This window comes from Prionailurus bengalensis, chromosome B1, assembly GCF_016509475.1.
Source record: "Prionailurus bengalensis isolate Pbe53 chromosome B1, Fcat_Pben_1.1_paternal_pri, whole genome shotgun sequence".
In the NCBI taxonomy this organism is placed as follows: Eukaryota; Metazoa; Chordata; class Mammalia; order Carnivora; family Felidae; genus Prionailurus; species Prionailurus bengalensis.
Window position 1 is genome coordinate 26,956,892 of NC_057344.1, and position 7,116 is coordinate 26,964,007.

Here is a 7,116-nt window from a genome sequence, read left to right on the forward strand (position 1 = left end):
AGCATGTTCTCTCTGCCCTTGACTTTTGGCTTGACCATGTGACTGGCTTTGGCCAATAAAATGTGGATAGAAATGACAGGCTTGGTCCTTGTAGTAGTCTCCTGGGGCTGCCGTAACAAATCACTACAAACTTGGTAGCTCACAGCCACAGAAATTTATTCTCTCACCGTTCTGGAGACCAGAAGTCCCAAATCAGGGTGTGCACAGGATAGTTCCTTCTTGCCAACTCAAAGGGAGAATGTGTTCTGTGTCTTTCCCCTAGCTTTGGGCAGTTGCCAGCATCCTTGGACTTTGGTTGTATCAGCAAAACTCCAGTCTCTGTCTCCGTGATCATATGGTCTTCTCCCTACGTGTCTGTGTCCAAATTTCTCTTGTCTTAAGGACACCAGTCATTGGACTAGGATCTACCTCAATCCAGTATAACCTCATCTTAATTTGATTACATCTGCAAAGACCTGGTGTCCAAAATAAGGTCACATTCATATAGATAAGAGAGGGGGAGCATCAGGATTTCAACTCTCTTTGGGGGGCACATAATTCAACCCACAACAGGCCTTAGAAAGCATTTGGTTTTCCTGCCTGGCTCCATCACCAGGGAATGACCTCCCCCAGATCGCTGCTGCCCTTCATCCCAGGCCCAAGAATGAACAGCTGTGGAGCTGCCCCAGCCCAGCCAAATGGGCCCTCAGCCTGATTTTGGCCAGTGGGCCAAGTCCAGCCTATGGGAGCCACCCCCACCTGACCCACAGACCATGAGAAAACATGATTGTTGCAATCCATGGTGTTTTGAGGTGGTTTATTATGCATCGTTTTTGCAGTAAAACTTAATCATGCAATTGATTTCCTACCCATTAGAAATACCTAATTAAAAGCTACAATTGGGAAAACCCAATCTCAAGAACAGAAAAAACCATACTATTCCTAGATATATTACCCCTCAGCAGGTCTTGGCCCTGTGAACTTAAACTTTCTGTTATTTATGGAAAACAGACTATTTTCTAATTTAAAAAAATTATTTGGACCCCACCGGAGCTCCATTGAAGAAACAAGGTGAGCCCGTCCATAGATAGTAAGGAGAGGACTGAGGAGGACAGGAAAAGAGCTAAAGTTGTAAAACAAAATAGCCCTGCCCTGCACTTCCTTGAGATCTGTTGGATGAGTGTGAATGCTTCTGTGGGTGAATGGGGTGAACTGCAGCCTGTTATAATGATGTCTAGATATTTGTTTCTTGTTCCTCAAGGGCACTTCTAGAAAAAAAACAGCAGCTGCAGAGGAGCCTAGACACTTTACCAGGAAGAAAAGCAAGTATGGAGGCTCCTAGAAGCCAGGCACATGGCCAGGCTCTTCATTTCGTTGGGTCGTGGGAGTTCAAGCTACATGTTATGCTCTGACTTCCTCGTCTCATTCAGCCCCTTCCTCTTGTCAGACATTTCCCAGTCCCGACTACACTCAAGCTTCGCCCAGGAAGATTTTTCACACTGATAATTAGAATCGACATATTTATGGGGCTCTATTTTTGCGTGGACCATCCGGTCTGAGGCCAGTATTCCTTTTGAAGTCTGGAGAATTGGAACCTTGGAGGAACTGAACAGTTCCCAGAGAGCAGAGCCTCAGGGAATAAAACTTTAGACAGGCCTTAAGATCATTAGTGCTCGCTTTCCTTCACGCACAGATATCTCTCTGGAAAACCTTTGGTGGCCAAAGTCATTAATGATCACATATAAAACCCTAATTCATCCAAATGGGAATCCAATTCTTGACAAGCTGATTTCATCTCCATTAGATTTGTGGTTTGCAGAAACTGGGACCACTTTGCCCCATAACAAAAAGCAGTCACACTCCACCCTGTTGAAGTCTGAGTCACTCGAGCTTCGAGTTCCCGGGTGATTTTGCGTGAGTCATTGTTCCACATGAGGATTTCTAATTCAGTCAACAAAAAGCACTCAAGTATTCATCTTTTGCTACCAATTACTCAGTTTCGAAATGACACGTACCCACAGTATTCACTGGATCCGTCCCTCTACAAAACGCACCTTAGAACAATTTGTTCTCTTAAATGAGTAGCTAGAAAAGTTCCATTATGCCAAGCACAATGTAATTGTTGCCCTGGCAGACAGCTGCCCAGGAAAGGCACTCTGGACTGTCGTTTGATACCTGAGAGCCGGCTCCTGTAGGAGGACAGGTGCATTTAGAGCCCCATTGAGGGATGGATGGAAACAAAGAAGGGCATCGAGTGAACTCTGTGATTTAAGATCATTAATTAAAGCTCTCTAAACTTCCATTTCTTCATCTGTAACGTGAAGATGATAGTGTTGCCTGCCCATCTTTCAGGACGATTATGAAAATTCGTTCAAGTTAATAAATGTGTAAGCAGTACGTACTAAGCCCAACGCTGTAACGGTTATCTCTGGAAATATGGTACACTAGTGTTACTTCTTGATTCAATGGTCATTTAATGGAAAAATAAAATAACTTAGATAACTTGTTAAAATCCTTACAAATACAAAACAGAGGTAGTAGTAATGGGAGTAAACTCAGAGAGTCAACATTGGGAGGGAACAGAAAGATTCTGCAGCCTAATCCTTTCATTTTTAAAAAATTTTTCTAATGTTTATTTGTTTTTGAGAGAGGTAAATGAAAGTGCGAGCAGGGGAGAGGCAGAGAGAGAGAGGGAGACACAGAATCTGAAGCAGGCTCCGGGCTCCGAGCTGTCAGCACAGAACCCAACATGGGGCTCGAAATCACGAAATGTAAGATCATGACCTGAGCCGAAGTCAGATGCTTAACCGACTGAGCCGCCCAGGCGCCCCATAACCCTCTCATTTTTAATTAACCGAATGCCACAGAGATGAGCAACTTTTGCCAGGATGTATGTACAACTAGTAGAGCTAACTATTGGTTGTTAAGATATTCCAACTTTTAAGCAGATTCCTCAAAACTCAGATAGTAAGAGCTGGTACAGTCAGCTGCAATTTAAACAATTCTACGGGGAAGGTTGGAGACATTTAGAGAAACCTCTCAGCTCTGGTTAACACTGCAGGTAAAGGGTCAGGCTCCGGAATCAGACTGACCGGGTTGGATTCTGGGTCTGCTAGTGACCTCGGGCAAGTTACATACATGTCTATGTCTCATTTCCTCCTCTGTAACATGAAGATAATAAAGTACCCAACTCCACAGGGTTGTTGTGAGGACTGAAATGAATTAGTACGTAAAGGGCTTAGGACAGGGTCCGGCACATGACAGGCTCACAGCAACTGGTATCTCTATAAAATGGGACTTAAGTAAAGCGAAGACTCTCTCGGGTCATTCTGCTTGTAGGAGAGGTATCTGCAGAAGGGATGATGGGGGCACACACACATTGGACCCAATGGTGGCACTCCAAGCAGTGAGGGCAGTGAATGTCTCTTATGACACAAAGCAAACCCGAGCTGTTACCTTCAGGCTACTTCTTTCCTTTCACCAAGACGTCAGCTAACATCCTGAGCATTTCAGACATCACGTGTGAGTGCCGATGCCGAGAACGCCAAGAACGAGCCTGAATTTCAGGACTGAGACTCTCATCCACTCAGCTCCTACCTGCGGCTTACTCTGGGTTCAATTAAGGCAGCAGAGGGTTTGCAGAGGAGAGGCGGCCCCTGTTCTGAGATAAAGGCATTGATCACCCTTCATTAACAATTCATTAGCATCCTCTGCCCCACTGGATCTGGCCTGAAGGTTGCCGGGCAGAGCCTGGGGGCGTGGTGTTTGGTTTACACACTGATCGCTATCACTGTGACCATCTGAGGCTTTCTAACCTCAGCAGAGCAGGCCGGGCCCGGCTGACCCTCAGTCAGGGTCACTCTGGGACAACAGTCCATTTCCCGGACTCGCTGGTAGGCAGGGGTAGAAGCAAAGGCAAAGGAGAGAAAGAACGGGGCTGTAACCTAGTCAATGGAAGTGATACAGCTGGAGAAAGCAGGTCAGCCCAGAGGCGCGGTCAGCACAGGACAAGGCAGTGTCCAATAGGAAGGGGTTGGGCACACTCAGCTCTGTGCTCAGAGCGGGTGACCTGTCCCCGAGAATGCGGTCTGTCTGATTTCCTCTAGATACATCCCTTTGGTGGAGAGGGAGCATCCGGCTTCATTTAACATTCCAAGCAGACAGCCAGCTCCCTCTTCTCGCTCGGATTCCAGCCTCGCCTGGCTGTCTTCCGATGATAATTTGACTTCCCACGTAGATTTCACCACAGGGAGAGAATGTGCTTGAAACAGAATGTGTGTCTGATCTCCTGGCCGATTTTACTTGTCATTGTAAATTAATAAAATGGCGTTTTGATTTACACATCTGTCTCTGGTGAACTTGGTTAGTATGACTGAGGGCCCGATAAACTGATCTTACCTCAGTGTGCTGACAAAACCAATTTTCTCAGCTTTTGAACCTGAAAAACTAAAGGCCAGACCCTGGACTGTGGTTAAATCACCAGGGTAAATTCCTCTTTGAAGTATCTGGTGGGGGGACAGCCAGGATGTCACTTCCCTACGTCCTCTCAAACACATTTTTCTCCTGGACTTTAATCTTTCAAGGTGAACGGTCCATGTTCAATGCCCGCTCAGATGATTGATTCCATGGTGACAAACACGGGAAATGGGAAGTTTGCCCCTACCCTGAGCTGCCCAGTGTTTTGACATACCTACAAAGCACCGAATCACACCATAATTCTGGTGAGCATGTGATTTTTCACATTTTATACATGCCCTCTATTCAAAACTGTTTAGGTATTATTTCTCTATAACCCAAGTTTTCCTAAGCCCATCAGACAATACAAATTAGGTTATGTTATCATTAAACCCAGTGGTGCTGGCTGGGCAGGCCCATCCGCAGACAGGCAGGCCCACAGCCTCTGTTCCCAAGTCCCCCATCTGGCCTGGAAGCCCTCTGAGGGAATCTCACCTGTGCCCACAGTCCTCTCCTCCGACCTCTTTTTTGAGAGCCTGGCCCTTGCCACACCACTGCCTTTGGTGTTGAAGAAATCCATGAGATTTCTTCTCCTAAGAGCACTGTCTCTGGCAAGCAGCATCTTAAGGGGACAAATGACATGATGTTCCCTCTTGTCATCTCTGTGCCCCTAGAGTCACACACTGGTAGTGTAGAAATGGGTGACACCCTTCTTCCCCAGCCCGTGCTGCACAATGCTCGCTAGGTCCCAGGGTCACACGACCATGCCCGGAACCTCACATGTCCTCAGTTGGCAGTTCTTTCCTTTTCAGCCTGTAGCTCCTCTCTTGAACTTAGAACTAGGGGAGGGGTGCCTGAGTGGCTCAGTCAGCTAAACATCTGACTCTTGGTTTCAGCTCAGGTCGTGATCTCGCGGTTCATGGGATCAAGCTCCAGGTTGGGCTCTGCTCTGACAGCACGGAGCCGGCTTGGGATTCTCTCTCTCCCTCTCTCTCTCTGTCCCTCTTTTGCCTGCTCTCTCTCAAAAACATAATAAATAAATATATAAACTTGAAAAAAAAAAAAAAGAACTAGAAGAACAGACACCTCACTGTCCTGCCCACCTTCTGGGCCTGCCTCTGATCTGGGGCATGCTCCGAAATCTTCTCTAAGGTTGTACCATTCATTCAGGCAGAGATGCGTGCATCGCTGGGTCTCAGGGTCAAAAACGTCCATTCCGGATCAAGGAGGAAAATCCCACATGCCCACTCAAGAAGCATCTGTGAGCAGATGTTAAGTATGCCAGCTTCTGAGTGAGCTTGTGATCATAGAGACGAAAATGAGACACAGTATTTAGAAGTTCAAAATCTGGAAAGTGAGGCAACAGAACCCACCTAAAATTAACCATGGCACGTTATTGCAAGTATTATGATAACGGTATGTGCAAAACATGCTAAAGCATGGATGAAAAGACCCTTCCTTCCTTCCTTTATTTATTTATGAGACAGAGAGACAGAGTGTGAGAAGGGGAGGGACAGAGAAAGAGGGAGACAAAATCCAAAGCAGGCTCCAGGCTCTGAGTTGTCAGCACAGAGCCTGATGAGGGGCTCAAACCCACGAAGCGCGAGATCATGACCTGAGCCGAAGTCGCAGGCTTAACCGACTGAGCCCCCGGGCACCCCTTATTTGTTTGTTTGTTTGCTTGTTTGCCTAAGAAGTTTCCTAATGCAGAGGTTAGGCAGCAGCAAACAGGAGCTCAGTACACAAAAGGGAGTTGCCTTAGAAGGCTTGCCGGTGATGACAGGAAGTGGCCCTTCCAAGTAGGAGTTGACCAGGTAAACTGCAGAAGGTGTTCTAGGTAAGAGGAAAGATGTGAGCAAAATGTCAAAGGAATTTTATTCTATAAGCTTGATAATTCCATGCATGGGATTTTGCTGCGTACAACCAGCAGCTTTTCAGTAAAACCTTCTGACAAAACAGATACTGCCACGAGGATTTGATCCCTTCTCTCTCTTGATCGCTGAGACTGAAAAACAGCAAAAAGAAGAGGAGAAGGAGGAGGAGGAGGGGGAGGAAGATGACAGCAAAAGCATTTCATGTCCATCCACCAGGTGTGATTCAGCTGAAGAAATTGTGAGGAATATGAACAGTAACATCAGCAGTCCTTTGACGAGTCATATACAGAGCACTGATTTACATCAGACATTGGCTTATAAACTAACCAGGAAAAAAAAGTCCAGCATTGGTCAAGGCAGGGGGAAGTTCTAGCCTTCTCCCAATTTTCCTAGGCCAGTGAGACTTGCCAAACCTGAAAGCTATCCAAAAAGCACAGACCAAGGGATAGATTCTGGGCTTCCCCAGCCTTCTCATCTCTTCCTATCTGTGTCTTCATTTAGGGAGAAATCTCAAGATACATGAACCCACTCATCACCTTTACTTACTTTAGATACATTCCTAGTACTGAACCTAGGTGTTCTAAGACACAGTATTCTCACTGCCGGAAAAGGAGCTACAGAGAAAGCAAACAACTAGTTGCCAAGATTCACCATGTGTACCTCACTGGGAGCCCAGCCTGTTGAATCAAACTTCTTAGCAGATAAAGATGTCTGTCACGAGTTAGGAGGGGAGTGGTCTTTTCCCAAGAGATCAGTGCCATCTGAGGGGCTGAGGGAATTGGTCTCAGCCCAACAAGCCTGGCAGGTT